This window comes from Heptranchias perlo, chromosome X (genome assembly GCF_035084215.1).
Source record: "Heptranchias perlo isolate sHepPer1 chromosome X, sHepPer1.hap1, whole genome shotgun sequence".
Lineage (NCBI taxonomy): Eukaryota > Metazoa > Chordata > Chondrichthyes > Hexanchiformes > Hexanchidae > Heptranchias > Heptranchias perlo.
In genome coordinates, this window is record NC_090370.1 from 2,179,614 (window position 1) to 2,188,267 (window position 8,654).

An 8,654-nucleotide genomic window follows, 5' to 3' on the forward strand; every position below is an offset into this window, starting at 1 on the left:
TACAATTCATTTAAGTGTATGTAAAGTCTTGTTAGGTCGCTGCTGCCAATGGTCATTTTCCATTTTACACCCACTCCAACATCCTTGGCCCACCGAACCCACACTCAGCAGGAGAGATTTGTGTATACACTGTGCTGGTAACTCGTAGCCTTTTACTTGCTTTCTCTTGCTGGAGTGAAAAGAAAGAACTTACATTTCTAGAGCACCTTTCACAACCTCAGGACATCCCAAAGCACCTTACAGCCAATGAAGTACTTCTGAAGTATATTCACTGTTACAATGTAGGAAAAGAGGCAGCCAATTTGTGCACAGCAAGGTCCCACAAACAGGAATGTGATAATGACTAAAAAAATCTCTTTTAGTGATAAATATTGGCCCCAGGGGAGAACTCCCCTGCTCTTCTTCAAAATAGTGGCTGTGAGATCTTTTACATCCACCTGAGAGGGCAGACCGGGCCTCAGTTTAATGTCTCAGTACTGCACTGGGAGTGTTAACCTAGACTATGGGCTCAAGTCTCTGGAGTGGGACTTGAACACATGACCTTTTGACTTAGAGGTGAGAGTGCTACCCACTGAGCCATGGCCGGCACAGCAAGATTCAGATGAGGACATGATCGGGCTTGGCTATGACGTCCCTGTGAGCAAACTGCTGACACTCAAGATCAAAGCTTGCACAGAGTAAATAGTCTCTCGGCTCAGCTACCAGAGGACAACCTGTGGAACTGAACCCTTCAAGGATATAATGCCTTCAGGGAGAGGAGGGGAGGAGAGGGGAGGGGAGAAAACAATCGAGAAGAAAATACTTTGAAAATGTTCATATTTCAAAAAAAGAAACTGTCCCAAATTCACCCCCTACAAAAATGAAAATTCATTCTATTTGTTTTAAAAACGGTAATAGTGAAAAAAAATTGTAATAGTGGACACAATCAGCAATGTGATAGTGTTGTTGCACTACCGACCACATGATCACAGCCCCATCTGTGTATAAGAACAGTGCACCCAGATTGTGCCATTACTGATGAAGAATCCACTAGCAATGTTCACCTGTCCTTTCTCTTTCAGATACTGATCACCTTGTTTATAGTTCCAGAATTTTCTGTTTGTTATTTCACTTTTTAACCTGCGTTTTTTTGGGCAGTTTACTTCTCCTAAACCGAGGCCCCGTCTGCCCTCTCAGGTGGATGTAAAAGATCCCACGGCCACTATTTGAAGAAGAGCAGGGGAGTTCTCCCCGGTGTCCTGGGGCCAATATTTATCCCTCAACCAACATCACTAAAAAAAACAGATTATCTGGTCATTATCACATTGCTGTTTGTGGGATCTTGCTGTGCGCAAATTGGCTGCCGCGTTTCCTACATTACAACACTTCAAAGTAGTACTTCTTTGGCTGTAAAGCGCTTTGGGATGTCCTGAGGTGGTGAAAGGTGTTGGATAAATGCAAGTCTTTCTTTCTTTTCATATACACACACACTTTAAACACACATAAAAATATGGAAAAAATGAAATTGTGAAGCAGTTTCCATGGTTTTCTTGGTTGGCTCCTGAATGGACAATAAATACTGAAGGTTGTAACGTTTAGAATCTTCTGTCTGTCTCTGTTTCTCAGCCAATGTTCCTGCTTTAATATTCTCATACCATCCCCTCCCATCCCTTATCATTTTCTTCCTCCTTTTCATTTCTCTTTCACTAATTGAATCCTTGCCCCCCCCAACCACGCCCCTCCCCCCACTAATGGACCATTAGCTAGTCGGCCTCTAGACCTCGACAGGGTCCTGGAAAAGAAAGTCATGGAGATTCTCTTAGAAAATCTGCACTTGTGTCAGAAACAGCAGCAGCCATTTTAGAAGTTCACCAGCTATGATCTGGGTGGAGCGACATCGCCATTTTGAAGAGGTTGCTCAATAAAAAGTCTGTACACATCCACAGCTCTGAAAGTCATTCCCATACCTGTAACTGTTGTGGGGTTGCTGTAAAATATAGGAATTCTGCCATAGTGGGTAGAGGCTCTGTAAGGCGGTAAAAATGTTTTGCAATCTGCTTTACTGCGGTGTCACCTCCCCTTTAAAGGTGCAGAGCTCAATGTATCTTTTTAAAATGGTGGAACTTGTGCTTTCTATTTTGCGGCCTCAAACCTACAGCCGAACCAAGTTGTCACTTTGCCATTGATTTCTACGAGGAAAATAGTGAGTCGCTTTGATCTGGGTCTCCTACCAATGGGCTTGGCTAAACTCAGATCGAGGCACATTTAAAGGGGCATTGCCACCTAGTTGAAGTGGACAAAGGAGCCTTTACTAAGTGGGGAAACATGGGCGAAAGTAGGAACGTGATGGGTATGACTATTACCTCCTTGATTTCTGCCTGCCCTCACTTTTTTTCTTCCCCCCCCCACCCGCTGTCCGGAGGGAGCTGGCTCCTTGCTGGGGAGTGGTTGAACAAACACTGCCAACCCTCTGGTGCTTTAACCAAGACAGTGAGTTTTAGCAGGATATTTGAACTTGGGAGGCATCACAGACAAGCTCGATCCTGTTCTCACCAAATGTCCACACCGTTTCTGTAAGGGTCGCTGGATAGTGATCAGGAGCAGGACCCTCCTCAACCCATTCTTCCCCCCCCCCCCCCAGTTCAACAACGTTGAAACCAACTGTAGCGCCCCCATCTCCTCCCCGGTTAAGATCATCCAACGCAGCACAGACTGGGATTGAAGCCAAGACCTTCACACTGATCCATCGTACGAGTCTTTTAAAGGTTCATCGTAAGAGCTTCAGCTGAGACAGATCGGAAAGTGGGCGCCACAGCAACTCAGCCTGGCAGCTGACGTGCCAACTGGGTTTTCAGAACAGACTATTTTTTGGCTTATCCAGGAATCAAGTTTTGCACCAAACACCTTTCCAGTGGGGCCACAAACCAAGGCCTTATCTCTAATGGAAAAACAGAGCTTTCCCCAACTACACACCAGGAAGGGGCTCAGGTTTGATCCCCAAGTGGTGCTGAGCTAGCTGATCTCAGCCAGGCACCAATGAGGGCACCGCAATTGGCCTCAGCACCCTTAGGGAGGGGGGAAAAACAGCCAGGGTTCATGTCTGATGATCCCTGCTGGAGAGTGTGTATGAGTGGATGTCGCCTGAGGATAGGATTGGGTTCGGCTGCGATTTCCCCTCCCCCCTTGGTTGAATAGCCTCCTAGGCTCACGCGTGAAAAATGGTCGCCTGGGTGGAGTACCAGAGAGTGACACAATACCTGCAAAACCAAACCCCAGCATCAATCAGTGTCTTCTGGAGAGGAGAGGTAAATATGGGAGGAGAATTTTTTTTAAATTAGAAAGGCAGAATATTATGGGAGTTTTAGTGAAGTCAAAAAATGAGGAGATTTTTCTTATGCAGCGAGATGTTATGATCTGAAATGCACTGCTGGAAAGGGTGGAAGCAGATTCAATAGTAACTTTCAAAAGGGAATTGAAACATAGAAACATAGCAAATAGGATAAATACTTGAAAGGAAAAAATTGCAGGGCTATGGGGAAAGAGTGGGGGCGGGGGGAGGGGTGGGACTAATTGGATAGCTCTTTCAAAGAGCCGGCACAGGCACGATGGGCCGAGTAGCCTCCTCTTTTGCTGTGAGATTCTCTGAAGTCCTGGAACATGTAAGTGCAGTCATCCTTTTACTGAGAGTGACGGCCAAATTCATCGGAATTCATCAAAATCTTGTCCAAACTAACAAGCAGGTTGTTTAATATTAAAAAAAATATATAAAGAGAATCGTATCTCTATAAGGTTGATGTAATGCAAATCTATTTGTTCAAACCGCGTCTCAAACCGAGGAAGTTCAGCCCAGGACACGGGTCTCCAGGAAACCTTACACCGATCAGTGTAAAGACTGACAGTCATACAGACTATTTACTTTCCCCACTCACTGCATCAGGAATCACACAGAACATGACATGAAATCAAATAATACATTCATTAAACAAGAGAGTGAAATTGACCTGTAATCCCCAAAAGGGCTGAGTGTATATATTTTTAAAAAAGTTAACCAATATTCTGATTCATCAGCAAAAGACACAGTTGAATCATTTATTTTTGGATCATGCTATTTGAATCCAGGTGTATTCTGAATTACTTCAACGTTGCATCCTTCTTACCTTCAATGAGATGTGTATATTTCTGCCTGACGAGCAGTGGAAAGGTGTCTTGCCAAGTGGTGAGCGGGTTGACAACTGCACAGAAATGTTCTTTTCTCTCTCTCTCTGTGATTGTCTCTCCCTGGTTGGGTCTCAGGGTCCCGTCGTCATCCTCCTGCTCTTGCTGACTCCCGCTGATGCTCTCTCTGGAGCCGGCAGTCAGCGCCTCCCTCTCCACAAATCCAACGTCACCACCACCACCTCTCCTCCCGAAGGAGCCAGTATTTAAACTCGACTAAAAATATATCGTCCAAAGGGCATTTATATGTTCCCGGTACCATCATGCAATGAAAACAACGACGTTTTCAAGGATCGTGTGGAAATGAATCTGGAATCTTTGCATCGAAGGTGCAGCCAGTGTCCAAATACGTTACTCAACTTCTTGATTTATCTTAGGACCTGGTTAAGGAAGTTCTGTCAGGGAAATACTTTAAAAATATATATTTCTATTGCTGGCAGTCCTCCAACATCTGGTCCCAGGGGTCATTCTTCAGACATGTGTCTGGGTAATTAGTGTTGGCAGGCTATTTAAGCTCAGCAGCTTCACCCACCATCCACAGGTATGCACTGTCAGCCCTGGCTCAGTGGTTGCACTCTTGCCTCAGAGTCAGAAGGTTGCGTGGTTCAAGCCCCTCTCCAAAGACTTGAGCCCCATAATCTAGACTGACACTCCAAGTGCTAATACTGAGGGAGTGCTGCACTGTCGGAGGTGGTGTCTCTCGGATGAGATATTAAACTGAGGCCCTATCTGCCCTCTCAGGTGGATGTAAAAGATACCATGGTATTATTTGAAGAAGAGCAGGGGAGTTTATCCTGGGGCCAACGTTTATCCCTCAACCAACATCACTAAAAACCTGGTTATTTTTCACATTGCTGTTTGTGGGACCTTGCTGTGTGCAAATTGGCTGCCACGTTTCCTACATTATAACAGTGACTACTTAAAGTGCTTCACAGCCAATGAAGTGCTGTCACTGTTGTAAAGTAGGATGTGCTGATTACTCTTTATGTGAAGAAGTTCTTCCTGACCTCAGTCCTAAATTCACCTTTCACCAGATAACCGATTTCCTTGCCCTACTCCAGACTTATAACAACAACTTGCAATAATACAGCCCCTTTAACGTAGTAAAACATCCCAAGGCGCTTCAAAGGTGCGTGAATCAAACAGAAGTTATCACCGAGCCACATAAGGAGATATTAGGATAGGTGACCAAAAGCTTGGTCAAAAACCATACCATTTAGAAAGCATTTATACAGCATTGTAACACCTCCCTTAGACATCCCAAGGCACTTTACAGCCAACGAATTAACTTTGAAGTGTAGTCATTGCAGGCAATTTGTTCCGAGATCCCAAATGACCAGTTAATCTGTTTTTTGGTGGTGCTGCTTGAGGGAGGAATGTTGGCTTCAGGACATTTGGAGAACTCTCTTATCGTCTTCAAATAGTGCCATGAGATCTTAAACACCTACCTGAGCAGGCTGGCTGCCTGCCTCTCTTCCGCAGTCTTGTCCGTGCCTGGGTGGCCCTGGAGCGGGAGTGGATGGTGCCCACCGGTACACTTGGGGCCTTCAGTGACCGGTGGGCACCACAGGACATCGAGTGTCTAATTGACACTGGGAATAACATTATGATTTAGTTTATATAAGTGTTGTTTGTCTTTTCTTGAACCAGTGCCATCTTTATGGATCAATCAATGGCCTTCAAAAGGGAACTGGATAAGTACTTGAAAGGAAAAAAAATTGCAGGACTATGGGGATAGGGCGGGGAAGTGGGACTAGCTGGATTGCTCTTGCAGAGAGCCGGCACGGACTCAATGGGCCAAATGGCCTCCTTCTGTGCTGTAACCTTTCTATGACTCTATGATAATTAAAAAAGGCATACATTGTGTAGCTGGTCTTGACAATATCCTGATTTAGTTTTGTTCTAAGTTCTTTCAGTTTGATTGGACCATGTGTTAGACTATTGTTTTAGTGGTGCCCTTCTGTTAGGTGACACTAGGGCAACTCCATGCCACCCCTGTTGGTCCACTTGAAGAGGCAGAGGTGGGGCCTCAGTTTAACAACAGATCCTGAAGGCAGCACCTCCCAGCTCAGCGTTTACTCACTATTCACCACCCTGCAGGACACTCTGAGATGTCTCTGTACGCAGTGAGCGATATGGAAATGTATGTTGCCATTGTTGCTGATGTGGGGAGGTACTGGGCAAAGGGCCTGTCCAGAGTTAGGGAAAACCAAAGGGAAGTAAAATCAACACCCCACTTTGCACTTGTGCGCCACTTAGCAGCCAATTCCAGAGTAGCAGTGGTGAAGGACAGGGACCTAAAATGGTGCTTGTGGACCCCACAAAAAAGAGGGAAGGAGAAAGTATTTGACAAAAAGGGACTCTTACCCTCAGAAACAAACACATGCACCTTTTAACATTTAAAAAAGTAACTAAGTAAAAATTGAATAAATTCTTAAAACACAAAATTGAAGGGTTCTACACATTTCCGTGTGTAAATATTTTTCTACAATTCACTTCTATGCAGAACTTGCAAATCTCAATTCCAGAATTGTCATACAATGGCGTCCTCTTGTGGGCATTGTAGACATGACAATTTTTTTCCTTTTGTAAACAATTTTACAACACCAAGTTATAGTCCAGCAATTTTATTTTAAATTCACAAGCTTTCGGAGATTTTCTCCTTCCTCAACAAATTTTTTTCCTGTGGGATCAGGGGACCCTGGGTGAATTTTCGTGGGGTGTTCTCCTGCTTGTTTGCCGTAAGATAGGTGGAAGAAAAAAGAAAGACTTGTATTTATACAGCGCCTTTTACGACCTCAGGACGTCCCAAAGCGCTTTACAGCCAATTAAGTACTTTTGTAGTCAGTGTTGTAATGTAGGAAACGCGGCAGCCAATTTGTGCACAGCAAGATCCCACAAACAGCAATGTGATAATGATCAGATAATCTGTTTTAGTGATGTTGATTGAGGGATAAATATTGGCCCAGGATACCGGGGAGAACTCCCCCTGCTCTTCTTCAAAATAGTGGCTGTGGGATCTTTTACATCCACCTGAGAGGGCAGACTCGGTTTAACATCTCATTGGTTGCAAAGTGACCAAGATTGGGAACTAAATATTCCAGGATACATGACGTTTAGAAAAGACAGGCAGAATGGAAAAGGTGGGGGGGGGCGGTGTCACCCTAATAATAAAGGATGACATAAGGACAGTAGTGAGAAAGGATCTCGGCTCGGAGGATCAGGAAGTAGAATCAGTCTGGGTGGAAATAAGAAATAACAAGGGGCAGAAAACACTGGTGGGAGTAGTTTATAGGCCCCCTAATAGTAGCTATACCGTTGGACAGAGTATTAATCATGAAATAATAGGAGCTTGTAACAAACAGTAATCATGGGGGACTTTAATCTTCATATAGACTGGGCAAATCAAATTGGCAAAGGTAGTTTGGAGGACAAGTTCATGGAATGTATTCGAGACGGTTCCCTAGAGCAACATGTCATGGAACCAGCCAGGGAACAGGCTATTTTAGATCTTGTACTATGTAATGAGACAGGGTTAATTAGTAATCTCACAATAAAGGATCCTTTGGGAAAGAGTGATCATAATATGATAGAATTGCACATTGAGTTTGAGAGTGACGTATTTAAGTCCGAAACTAGAGTCTTAGACTTAAATAAAGCCAATTACATAGGTATGAAGAGCGAGTTGGCTAAGGTAGATTGGGAAATGAAATTAAAGGGTATGCAGTTGAAAAGCAATGGCAAACATTTAAAGAAATATTTCAATATTCTCAACAAATATACATTCCATTGAGAAATAAAAGCTCCACAGGAAAGGTGATCCACCTGTGGCTAACTGAAGAAGTTAAGGATAGTATGAGATTACAAGAAGAGGTTTATAATGTTGCCAAGAAGAGTAGTAAGCCTGAGGATTGGGAGAGTTTTAGAAACCACAAAGGATGACCAAAAAATTGATAAAAAGGGAGAAAATAGAATATGAAAGTAAACTAGCAAGAAATATAAAAACAGATTGTAAGAGCTTCTACAAGTATGTAAAAAGGAAGAGAATAGCAAAAGTAAACTTTGGTCCCTTAGAGGCTGAGAGAGGAGAAATTATAATGGGGAATCAGGAAATGGCAGATGCGTTAAACAAATATTTTGTATCTGTCTTCACAGCAGAAGACACAAAAAACATACCTGAAATAGTGGGGAACCAAGGGGCTAATGAGAGTGAGGAACTTAAAGTAATTATTATCAGTAGAAAAAAAGTACTTGAGAAACTAATGGGACTAAAAGCTGATAAATCCCCTGGACCTGATGGCCTACATCCGAGGGTTCTAAAAGAGGTGGCTGCAGAGATAGTGGATGCATTGGTTATGATCTTCCAAAATTCCCTAGATTCTGGAATGGAAGTGGATTGGAAGGTAGCAAATGTAACCCCGCTATTCAAGAAAGGAGGGAGAGAGAAAGCAGGGAACTAC

The 8,654-nt window shown here is 43.7% G+C and overlaps 1 protein-coding gene across 1 annotated transcript in view; it reads right to left on the bottom strand.

Annotated features, from left to right (window-relative positions):
• Positions 1-4,368, bottom strand: part of LOC137307118 (unconventional myosin-Ib-like) — a 62,913-nt gene extending 58,545 nt beyond the window's left edge. The window contains exon 1 of the mRNA XM_067976438.1: positions 4,137-4,368. The gene's annotated coding sequence lies outside the window, so the exon portion shown is untranslated. The remainder of the gene's footprint in view (positions 1-4,136) is intronic.
• Positions 4,369-8,654: the final 4,286 nt, after the last annotated feature.